This window comes from Bemisia tabaci, chromosome 10 (assembly GCF_918797505.1).
Source record: "Bemisia tabaci chromosome 10, PGI_BMITA_v3".
Taxonomy (NCBI): Eukaryota; Metazoa; Arthropoda; class Insecta; order Hemiptera; family Aleyrodidae; genus Bemisia; species Bemisia tabaci.
The window spans coordinates 36,327,857-36,340,626 of record NC_092802.1 but is presented as its reverse complement, the minus strand read 5'-3'; the positions used below and the strand labels follow the sequence as shown (position 1 = coordinate 36,340,626).

Sequence of the window (12,770 nt, the reverse complement as noted above, 5' to 3'; positions counted from 1 at the left end):
AACTCAAACAACGGAAATAAAGGTGACTTGAAAATTTTTTCCTGACATTTTCGTTAAAGTCCCTGACATTTCTAGGTTTCCCCTGATTTTTTTTTTTTTAAATTCCCTGACATTTACGGTTTTCTCCGACTGTGGCAACCCTGATGGGTTTAAAGGGCAGATCAATCAATGCATCCCAAAGCAACGTCCCATAGTAAGACGCTTCCGGAAGTGGTTCCAGCTCCTTCGGCAAAATCGATGGCCAACCATCATCAGAATCGGAATTTTCGCCTTTTCGGGCGCTATATAGACTCCGGCACCAAATTTCATTCCTCGACTTTTAACTGTGTGAAAGCAGAAACTTTGAAACACGGCGTGGTTTAGCACTTGGGCCGTCGAAATGCAGTCCATTCGCAGCGTTGCACCATGACAAATTCTTCATAGTTGGAGTTTCGATTGGCAATGACAGGACGGCGACGGACATGAATGACGTGACACTGTGACAAGCGAAGACGCAGGACGCAGCGTTACGCATTACGTAAGGCGGGATTCGCGGCCGCAGGGCTTGCATCAACTGTATCGTCTTTCATCCACGGGCGCGAAGCACATACATGGCGGGGTCACGCATTCCTCGCCTCGGCATGGGCGCCGCACGGTGGATCCAGTCAATCAAGGAGGTCGGACATGAAATTTTCGACTAAAACTGCAAATTTTGATGTTTAATTCGTTAAATTTAAGATTTCCAGGGGTACCTCTGAAGGAAAATTTCATGAGGAAACCAAGGGACCCTTTAAGAACCTCTAAGTTCTGGATCACTGGGAAAAAAAACACATTGGATCTAGAGTCCAGACTCTTGAAAACAGTGACAAGAAAAAATACTCTTGATTCAATTCGATTTTTGCTTGAATCAAAACGAAATCCGCTTAAATTAAGAGGCTTGGTTCTTGATTTAAGCTACATTCTGATTCAATCAAGAATACTTTTTCTTGTCGATGTTTTTAAGAGTCTAGACTCTAGATCCAATGTGTTTTTTTTTTTCTAGTGATGAACGAAGTTATGAGTGTTTAAAGTTCACGAATTTTGTCCGACCCAGGGTGGCAAAATTTCATTAAAAATAAAATCTTGAAATTTCAGAAATTTATGAAAGATACCGGTTCCTTTTCATATTCGCAAAATGTAAAAATTGTGACTCTTTCCTATTTTTAAGTGTTTGAGTGCGGGTTGCATACTCTAGCCCCTAAAAAATATGAAATATTTTACAGCATCACGAAATTTCATGAAATATTTCACTGAAATTTTGAATCTTTCATTTCTTTCTTACATTTCATGCCACCCTGGTTCGACCTCTCCTACTGACTATATTCACTGTGCGCCATTCCGCGCCATTCATAAACGTCTAAGACGTAGCGCAGGAAGAGGAATAGAGGATCCTTCTATCCTCGGTCACTGCCATCAGGAAGGAGAGAATTTGCATTCGCCGGATGAATGGATGACAGGCAGGGCACCCGGCACCCGCCGCCATGCCAGTGGCGCGGTGTGAATCGTCGATTATGTGTGGATATTTCTCCTTGGAAGCTGCGGTAAAGAATCGATAATGGAGTTGTTGCATGTGTGAGGAATTTGCGATTTGACTGTTGATTCTTTCGTAAAAGTTCGCGAGAAACACGATGGTGCCACTGGTTTTCTCTGAAATCAACTCCCAAGCTCAAAAAAAGCTCTCAAGTTGAGGCCAAAATGAAGGGGATATCCCACGCTATCCTGAGAGTCCACCTCTAGATCAAGACAAACTTTCCATGCAAAGATACGGAGCAAATACATGCATTGACAGGGCTGCCACTTTATTTGGGGACTCCAAAACTGAAAACACGGCAACCCTGTCGATGTACTTGCTCCCTCTCTTGGCATGGAGAGTTTGTCTTGATGTAGAGGTGGACTCTCAGGATAGCGTGGATATCCCCTCCATTTTGGCCTCAACTTGAGAGCTTTTTTTAGCTTGGGAGTTGATTTCAGAGAAAACCAGTGGCACCATAGTGTTTCTCGCCAATTTTTACACAAGACTCAACAGTCAAATCGCAAATTCCTCACACATGCAACATCTCCATTAAGGAGTTCGTTGCGAACACCTCGTTTATCGAGCCTTTTCCATAGGTTTAAATGGCAGGTTAATCGATAGATCGCAAAACACGCCACGCCACGACACCGCCGGCACCCGTTGCGATCGACACAAAGGCAAGGAGGAGACAAACAAGAGAAAGAGACAACCAAGTAGAAGACAAGGTCTCAAATGACAAGACAGTAGATAACATACGAATGAAAGTATTCTGGTTTAAGATTCTCGGCCAAAAGTTTACGTAGAGCACGATTTGCGCAACGAAAATTACTGAATTGGAATCCTAACCACAAGATATTTGATGTTTCTTCACGCACTGGAAAAGAAAAAAAAAAGAAAAAAAAAAAAAAACACATTGGATCTAGGTAGAGTCCAGACTCTTGAAAACATTGACAAGAAAAAATACTCTTGATTCCATCGAATTTTTGCTTGAATCAATACGAAATCCGCTTAAATCAAGAGGCTTGGTTCTTGATTTAACCTAGATTCTGATTGAATCAAGAGTACTTTCTCTTGTCGATGTTTTAAAGAGTCTAGACTCAAGATCCAATGTATTTTTTTTTTCTAGTATGCGTCAATTTAAATCTTCCGCTCATGGAAAAACAGAGATCTACGCGCGTCAAATCGCGTACGGAGAGGTACCGTGGCAGTCTGCAAATATGGCAACCTCAATCTCAGTCAAAATTGCCATAATTTCTTCATATTCGAATTCCCTGACTTTTCCTTGACTTTGATGCTTTTCCCTGACCTTCGTAAGAAACTTTCACACGGATTTTTGTGCTTTCAATCACACTGATTTCTGCTGAACGCATCTCGCGTAATTTTCCGTCTTTCCCTCAGAACTTCCTGACATTTCCAGGTTGGCGTGAATTCCTTGACTTTCCGCTGGAACACCCTCACTGAGAAAAGAAGTCTCTTGGATCCAGAGTCCAGGCCAGGGACAAGAGACCCTCCACTAGTATCTTGGCTATGGTGGAAGCTTTTACTCTCGGGACTTCAGCATTCTACTGTTGACTTATCTACATGAACATGGTTGATATTCAACAACGTGTTGGCAGTTCCGTTTTGCAAACAAGCCGAAAATGGCTGAAGTTTGGGAAACTTCTTTGGTTCATGACGTCACCCGAAGCTCCACCATGCAGGTAGGTCAACAGCCGAAATTAGGGTGATGACTGTTGCTCCCTTATGATTGTCCATGAGGCATTAGCTTCCACCTGTCGCCATGAGGCCAGTGGAAGGTCTCTTGTCTCTGGTCCAGACCCTTAAAAAGTTTGACAAGAAAAAAAAAATCTTGATTCAATCGGATTTTTGCTCGAATCGAGAGCCAAGCCTCTTAATTTCAGCGGATTTCCATTTGATTCTATCAAGAATCCAATTGAATCAAGAGTATTTTTTCTTGTCAATTTTTTTCAGTGTCTGGACTCTGGATCCAAGAGACTTCCTTTAGTAAGTTCCATTCTAAGTAAGTTCCTTTTTGCAAAATGTAGTCCGATTGAAGTTAACACGGAGAAAAAAACCTCGTGCGTGGGACCCGAAGTTTAGGTCATATGGATCTCTGAAGTTTTCAGATTGAGCATCTGAACACTTAAGGTCTAGCTGTCGACGTTCGGATCACACATCTGAAACTCCAGTTCTTGCATCTGAAGTACTTCAGATGTGAGAACAGAAGTTTTCGGATGTAAGAACCGAAGTTTTTCGTATGTGAAAACCGAAGTACATCAGATGTAAGAACTGAAGTTTCAGATGTGTGATCCAAACCTCAGCAGCTGGACCCTAAGTGTTCGGATGCTCAATCCGAAAACTTCAGAGATTCATATGACCTGAACTTCGGGCCCCACGCACGAAGTTTTTTTCTCCGTGAAGTATTTTTTGTGTTGCCTCAGACAGTGTCTGAGTGATACACCCATGCTGCCGTGCAAGGAAAAACACCGTATGAGCCTTTCGGCGTTGCCAAATTTTCTCCGATAAAAACCGAATTTACTGGGAAAATCGTGAATATTTCTTTCCAAAAATTTCAGACTATGTTGTACGCAATTTAATCGAAAACATCTGAAAATTGCAAAGAAAAATGTGCACGAATGTCGTCAAAAATACATGTTTTATCAAGGGAAATTTGGCAACTCTCGAATGTTCATACGGCGTTTTTCCTTAGCACGGCAGCACGGCCGTGAAATCTCAACAGGTGTTTCTGGAGTTTCCTAGTTTACCTACAGCGTCGCCGTTGTTGAAGCATAACCGAGGAAACCTGACATATAATGATGGCACGCTGCGTTGCAAGCGGCATCGCGGCGAAATTCGTGGAAAACAAGTTTCGGAAAATCACAGCCGCTGCGATGCATGCATTTGATTTTGAATTGAAACGAGTGTGAAAAACAGAATGCGAAAGTAATCGCCGAGTTGAATTTTATTCGACTGACGAGGAAAGTTAACCTTGCGGGGCCTCGCAATTTTGCAGAGGCAAGAACAGCACAGCATAATCTTTTTGAGGCTGGGATTGCAGCTTGGGCGTGCTGAATGCGGGCAATGAAACATAAAATTAAGAAAACTAATCCTATCGCACGATCCTAATGCACGGTCTTGAGCTGGAACTGGAATCTTCCACAATCATTAAAGTCGATAATTCCCTCCCTTCAAAATTTTCAAATTCCACGACGAATTTCCCGACTTTCCCTAATCCCGCGCGCAACAAAACTCCTACTACCTTTCTTTTCTTTCACCTGTTGTTTTAAAAAAAAAGAAGAAGAAAATACGCTGATCCGTACCCAATTTTGGACAAAATGTCCTTTTCTTCGGGTGCAAATAATGAGAAAAGGCATTCAGAGGTACATTGGAAAAAGAAGTTCCTTGAATCCAGAGTCCAGACTCTTGAAAACCTCGACAGGAAAAAATACTCTTTCTATTCAATCGTATTTTTACTTGAATCAAAAGGAAATCCGCTTAAATGGAGATGTTGCATGTGTGAAGAATTTGCGATTTGACAGCTGATTCTTGGGTAAAAGTTCGCGAGAAACACGATGGTCCCACTGGTTTTCTCTGAATAACTCCCAAGCTCAAAAAAAGCTCTCAAGTTGAGACCAAAATGGAGGGGATATCCCACGCTATCCTGAGAGTCCACTTCTACATCAAAACAAACTCTCCATGCAAAGATAGGGAGCAAGAACGATAGCAGGGTTGCCGTGTTTTCAGTTTTGGAGTCCCCAAATAAGGTGGCAGCCCTGTCAATGTATTTGCTCCCTATCTTTGCATGGAGAGTTTGTCTTGATGTAGAGGTGGACTCTCAGGATAGCGTGGGATATCCCCTCCTTTTTGACCAACTTTAGAGCTTTTTTTGAGCTTGGGAGTTGATTTCAGAGAAAACCAAAGGGATCATCGTGTTTCTCGCGAACTTTTACGTAAAGAATCAACAGTCAAATCGCAAATTCCTCACACATGCAACATCTCCATTGCCTCTCGATTCAAGAAAAATTCAAGAAATTAGCGTTGCCATCCTGCTGGATCCGCCTCTCGGTTCTGAGTGAAGTTACGCCTTTTCGTCAGCCAAACGACGAGATATTCCATCCTAGGGGTCCGGTCGCTCAACTTCCATCACAAATAATCGCACTTTTCTTAAATTATACAGCATCTCGACAAGCGACAAGAAAACTGCGTGGCAAGGCAGCGGCTAGTGGTGTTAAATTTAATTCATTCATCATCCTATCGATTAGGTAGTCATAGTTTAATAATTCAATGCCCGGGCAAAGGATAACAATTGCAACATTCGACGAAAGGCAGCGAGTAGGTAAACAACAAATAAAAGGTGATCAATAAAATTCTTATCTTTCCTCTCCGATAGTTTTTTCTTTATTTTTCATCGCTCACTTACTAAGTATTTTGTCTAAAAATTATCTACGAAATTGTAAAAACAAACGAACGACAGCGTAAGACGGAGCAATCGAACGATAGACCAGCCACATAATTATCGGGTACATTGTGAGTGGAGCCGAAGTAAGACGCGGATTAAATTATGTACTATTTTTAACGTGATAATAATTGTTTAATGCTGGATTGTCGGGGAAGGACAACAATCCGGGAGACCGTGAGTCATGGCTCATCGATTGGATAAATCGTCGTTTTCCGTACGAAAGGACGTAACCACTTTTCTACGTTGCCAAATTGCCCCTCGCAAAAGGGGTTTCGCGAGGGGAATCTCAGGTATTTCAAATTGAAAATTTTGCTGATTTTTCTTCAGGCCTTATACGAAAATCAGGAAAATTTTGGGCGTAAATTGCGCAAGTACTCTTCTGTAAAAAATTGAATTGTTTGAGTCAATATCCCAACCTTGGAATAGAGTTGCGTTCCTTTGTTCGGGAAACAACGGAATTCGAAGTAATTAGAATGAGTCAATTAAAAAACTAGACAATTTTCAGGGTTTGACGGAGTCTTGCTACCTACGCGAGCGTGCATTTTCTTATCTCAGACCATTCATTTGTCGCATGCAGAGGGATAAAACTATGGAAGTCAGGGCCGGATTTACCTATTTGCCGCCCATGGGTCGCCTGTATTTTGCCGCCCCCTTCTCATTCGTTTTGAAACATCAATAAAAACCATCAAGGAAACGTGCCGGAGGGAGAGGGGGTGCATAAGACACGTTTACCTACTCGTGTTGGATACATTTTTTGCGAAAGCCCTGTCAACACTACTAGCAAAATTTCACGGAACTTTGCGCGAAAGTTAAGTTCCGTAAACCTATCTCTATGTGGACAAGGTCCTCCATTTATGAGAAATGAACCAAAAAATTATGAAAGAACAAACATGAATGTGGTTTAATAATTTTAACTTCCGCTGCCGCGCCGCGCTGACCGCACTGTGTTCGACGCAATGCGTGAAGTATTCATGCAGTCCTGCAGGCGCTATGCGTTTCACGCTGCCCGCTGCTGACCGCACTGTCTTTGGCGCAATGCGTGAAGTATTAATGCAGTCTTGTAGGCGCTAATATGTGTTACACGCTGACCGCCGCGCCGAGGGTTTCTCCTTTTCATCTCACGTTCTCGTATCATTGCTCTCTGCGCCTGCCGCACCGTTCCAGACCAAATTCCGTGTCCGGTTTCTCTCTTAGTCTTAACTCCACTAATTAAAGGTGCTGTCTATTGTATCACAGAAGGACGACAAAATTCGAAATATATACTCTCAGGAAATGAGAGATTTTGTCACCTTTTCTCGTTCGTATTTTTTTTTTCTGAATCCGATTTTTCTTTATAGCTACATTTAAAAAAATTGCAAAATTTGCCGCCATGGGCAATAAAATAATTAACTGCACTGGAAAAAAACACATTGGATCTATAGTCCAGACTCTTGAGAACATTGACAAGAAAAAGGACTCTTGATTCAATCAGATTTAAGCTTAAATCAAAAGGAAATCCGCTCAAATTAAGAGGCTTGGTTCTTGATTTACGCTTAAATCTGATTGAATCATGAGTATTTCTTCTTGTCGATGTTTTTAAGAGTCTGGACTCTAGATCCAATGTGTTTTTTTCCAGTGTGCGCATGAAATATTACGCGTGAAATAATTCCTGTCAAAAAAACATACTTAATCGCGGGAAATTTTGCGGATTTCGAATGTTTATTCAGCGTTCTTCCTTTCAGCGTAACAGCGTTGGCAAGACGTTCCCCTCCGCTGGAGAAATTCTGACGCGCGATATAGGAGCCCTTCATCACAGAACACTCACTATTTTTAACACTTCCGTTTTCACTTACTTTCATCACATGGCCATGGCCGCAGATGGCACCCGGCGAATTCGCAATACTTCATCGGCTAAAAACTAAACGGCAATTCTACAGTGCTGCCATTTCCCGGAATGAATGCTAAATTTCAGAACTTTTCAAATAATCGGAATTTTTGGCTCTTTTCGGAATTTTGGTTTATTATGTCAATTTGTTAAGTTTGACCAAGTATTCAATAAATTTGATGATCCGCAGAACTACTTAATTTCGGGCGTATTGCGGAATTTTTTCCCGGAACTTTGGAAAAATCGGCATTTGTCTCGGAACATCGGAATCTTCGGTAAAATAAAATGGCAACACTGAAATTCAAATCGGCAACAGACTAGTCGAACATAAAGATTCTGCTCTGCCGTGCTAAAGAAGAACGCTGTTTAATTAATGAGGCGTTGCCATATTTCCTTCAATAAAAAACGTTTAGACTCGGAGAATTGTAAATATTTTCCTTCAAAATTTTCGTGTAATTTTGTTCCCACAATGGAAAAAAAACACATTGGATCTATAGTCCAGACTCTTGAGAACATTGACAAGAAAAAGGACTCTTGATTCAATCAGATTTAAGCTTAAATCAAAAGGAAATCCGCTCAAATTAAGAGGCTTGGTTCTTGATTTAAGCTTAAATCTGATTGAATCAAGGGTATTTTTTCTTGTCGATGTTTTTAAGAGTCTAGACTCTAGATGCAATTTGTTTTTTTCCAGTGCAATTTAATCTAAAATATCTGAAAATTTCAAGAAAAAATACGCATAACCTTCCTAAAAAAAAAAAAAAAAAAAAAAAAAAAAAAAAAAAAAAAAAAATGCGCGTTTTATTCGTGGAAATTTGGAAACTCTCGAATGCTTAAGCTTATACGGTAGTTTTTCTTAGCATGGCAGTGTTGCCGGATTGCTTGACCGTTCTACGCGGAAAAACTGCTAATTGTAGGTTCCCACAGCGTTTGGCAACATGCATAGAATATCAATGAGATTCAGAAATGAATGAATTTGACGATAAGCAGTGGCGACGCGTGAATCATCGATTTAAAGCTATCGTAAAGAATCGATTATTGAGGTGTGCTCTGATAGCCGATTCTTATCTAGGGTTAAATGGGATATCGATCGATCGATTCATCGCAAAGCACGAGAAGCCTCTAATGATTAGTGGCGCGAGTCGGGTGATGCGGTGATGATGAGGCGATATCAGCTGCCTTTGAACTTGTACACCGCGCCACACGCCACGAATAATTAGACAGAACCTTCTGGATTTGAATGGATATTTATAGGCACTACCGGTTGGCCGAAAAAAAAAGACTGCGAGAATAGATTAAAAAATCGAGGGTAAATAATGACGCAAGAGGAGGTAAGTTGAAGTAAACACTGAAGAAAGTTCAGGATGCATCCGCGATCAATGTTGCCAGCCTGTGCGGAAAAATCAGCATGATAGAGAATTTGCAGATGCCTGAAATTTGATAAATCTCGTGTTTAAGTGGAAACTTTTGAGTGCGCTGAACACGAAGATACCCTTGGTTCATGAATAAAACAATTATTGGAGAAGGTATGACAAAATGATCTAATCTGCTAAAATACATGAGTTTAAATAGGAAATACCGCTCTCACTTATAAATCTATTACTTTACTCTATATAAAGCTGCTGTTCCCACTCACTCTGCCCCCCCTAGATAAAAATTGGCCGAAGCGATTTCCTTTATTGGTACACGCTTAGCTATTGTAACGAGGAGTTGATTAAAATTATTCCCGTTCAAATCCGCTGCTTAGGACGCCCGCAAGAGCGAAAAGTTGTTTCTCCATATAGCATTACATTGGAGATACGCGGTTGTTTAAGCGCATCGCGCCGAACAGGTTCAATCCTGTTGCGTGACGTCACTGCCTTATAGACGAAATATAAGGTTTTAGGCGGTATTTTTCAACGGATTTTTGTGGAAATTGGTTAGCGGGGGTATTTTTCAACGGGGATCTCGAATTTTTCGTCGGATTTTCAAAATCTCAAAATCCAAGATGGCGGCCGTGGCCTAAAATGCTAAGTCGGCTCCTGTTTGATCGATTTTCGTGAAACTCGGTATCCACAGGTATTTTTCGACGAGAAACTCGAATTTTTGGTCGGATTTTCAAAATTTCCAAATCCAAGATGGCGGCCGTGGCCTAAAATGCTAAGTCGGCTCCTGTTATATCGATTTTCGTGAAACTCGGTATCCAGGGGTATTTTTCGACGAGAAACTCGAATTTTTGGTCGGATTTTCAAAATCTCAAAATCCAAGATGGCGGCCGTGGCCTAAAATGCTAAGTCGGCTTCGATCTGTTCTATCGATTTTCGTGAAACTCGGTATCCGCAGGTATTTTTCGACGAGAAACTCGGATTTTTGGTCAGATTTTCAAAATTTCCAAATCCAAGATGGCGGCAGTGGCCTAAAATGCTAAGTCGGCTCCTGATATATCGATTTTCGTGAAACTCGGTATCTACAGGTATTTTTCGACGAGAAACTCGAATTTTTGGTTAGATTTTCAAAATTTCCAAATCCAAGATGGCGGCCGTGGCCTAAATTGCTAAGTCGGCTCCTGTTTGATCGATTTTTGTGAAACTCGGAGATCTAGGGTACTTTTCGACGGGGAACTCGAATTTTTGGTTAGATTTTCAAAATTTCAAAATCCAAGATGGCGGTCGTGGCCTAAAATGCTATATAGCTTCCTAATATCGATCGATTTTTGTGAAATTCGGTATTAGGAGGTATATTTCGACGGGAAATTAGAATTTAAGGTCCGATTTTCAAAATTCAAAAATCCAAGATGACGAACGTGGTCTAAATTGCTATCTTGGCTTCCCGATCCATCGATTTTTGTGAAATTCGGTATTAGGAGGTGTATTTCGACGGGAAATTAGAATTTAGGGTCCGATTTTCAAAATTCAAAAATCTAAGATGACGAACGTGGTCTAAATTGCTATCTTCGCTTCCGATCCATCGAATTTTGTGAAATTCGGTATTAGGAGGTGTATTTCGACGGAAAACTCGCATTTTTGGTCGGATTTTCAACATTTCCAAATCCAAGATGGCGGCCCCGCACGAAAACGCGGTCCGGACTCCTAGAATATCAATTTCTGTAAAACTTGGTGAAAAAGAAGATTAAGACATAGATGTTGTCTCCTCAGCAATGTTAAAAACTGTGCGGGGCGGTGGCGGCTCGCGGAGCGAGTCGCAAGTTCGTCGCGAAGCGTAGAACTGGGGTCCAGGGGCACTCCCCGGCTAGACGTGTCAGCTCGCAAAGCGAGCTAATCACGACTAGTTTTTCATTATATTTCCCAAATCAGGAATAAAGTATAAAAAATACTGTGAAATTAGCTCTTTAAGCACTTTCAGGTGAAGCAATAAAAAAGTTTCATGCAAATTCTCCATTCCCCATTTAGACACATGAAAAACATTTCGATTCAATGGCACAACCTGGCGACCTTGATTGGCGTACGTGTGAGGGGCCGTCCATGAAATGACGTCATAATCCTTAAGGGGAGCAAAGAGGGGGTCAAGGGTGCCTGACGTGTACCTGATGACTGGCCAGAGACAAGACGAGGGGGGTGCGGGTTGTTAGACGGAATGTGACGTCAGGCTAGAATCGACACGAGTTGTCCCCTTTTAAGGAAATTCAAATCGAAAACTGCGCCGTTTAAGGTGGATTGGGGAAAAGGGGGGATTGACCCCAACCTGATGTAATTATGGGGAGGATTTAACAATGCTTGGGATGCTTCATGGTTCGTGCGGCCGGAAAAAGTGATTATGATGAAAAAAAAAAAAAACAAAAGAACAAGTACTTTTTGAAGAATCTTCAAGCACTTTTCGAACCATATCCATTACGTATATGTGTTATGTTTTCCCCAGTATGGTAATTTTGAATAAAATACGTAGCTAAAAATTTTTTTTTTCGAAGTTTACGAACACTGTAAGCTTCAAAGCTTAAAATTATGTGGGGATAACCTTCATACCTATTTGCAAAAAAAATTGAAAATATTTTCCAGTGGAGATTTTTGTTTGTTTTTCTTCCAAAAAATTGAAATAGGAAATGAGGATATTAAAATACTAAAATACTTAGGGTGATTCTATGTGATCTAGGGACAAGATCCGCCACCATGTTGTGCTGCTGTGCCGATTATGTCTTTGAGAGGTAATAATTATCGTTATGTACATATTAATGCAAGAAACTGAGCGTGAGCGTGAAACGTGTAGCAGAGTAGAGTGACATCAGATTTGTTCAGATTGATTGAAAATTTATATTTGAAACTACGATAACGGACGTCGCCCATTGACTCAATGTGTAAGAGAGTCTTTATAGCGCTATGTCTCTCTTACACATTGAGTCAACAAACAAGGTCCATTATCGTAGATTCAGGTATAAATTTAAAATGAATCTTAACAAATTTGATGTCATTCTACTCAGTATAGATGCTGCTACACATTATGGATCAGTTTCTTGCAGTATCTTGTACATTACAATAATTACAGCTTCTCAAAGATGTAAATTGTGAGGCAGCGCAGCGTGGTGGCGGATCTCATCCCTAGATCACACAGCATCACCTCAAGTGTTGCATTTTACCGTACACATTAATTTTAATTTGTAAGCCTTATTTTGTAGGCACCTACTTAGAAGACTTTAAAAAACCTTGCATTACTTGGAACTGGGGAAAGAAAAGAATTGACTCATGACAGTTGGAAAATGTTACCATTTAATAGAAATTTAAGTGCTAACGAATGGGTCGACTGATAACTGACGCAATTAACGTTGGTAAGATAGTTGTCCATTCTTCTCTTTCCCTAGTACTAAGGGGAACTACAGATCTAAGAGGAACTACATAACTATCATTAAATTACAGCTCTCCAGCTCAGAGCGGTAGTAGGGGAATGAGATTTCAAGGCCTTGGAAAGGCAGTTGTCTCTGCAATTTACTT

The 12,770-nt window shown here is 41.0% G+C and overlaps 1 protein-coding gene across 1 annotated transcript in view; it reads right to left on the bottom strand.

The window, feature by feature from the left end:
- Positions 1 to 12,770, bottom strand: part of GlcT (ceramide glucosyltransferase) — a 36,020-nt gene that overhangs the window by 22,138 nt on the left and 1,112 nt on the right. The gene's annotated exons all lie outside the window — the stretch shown is intronic.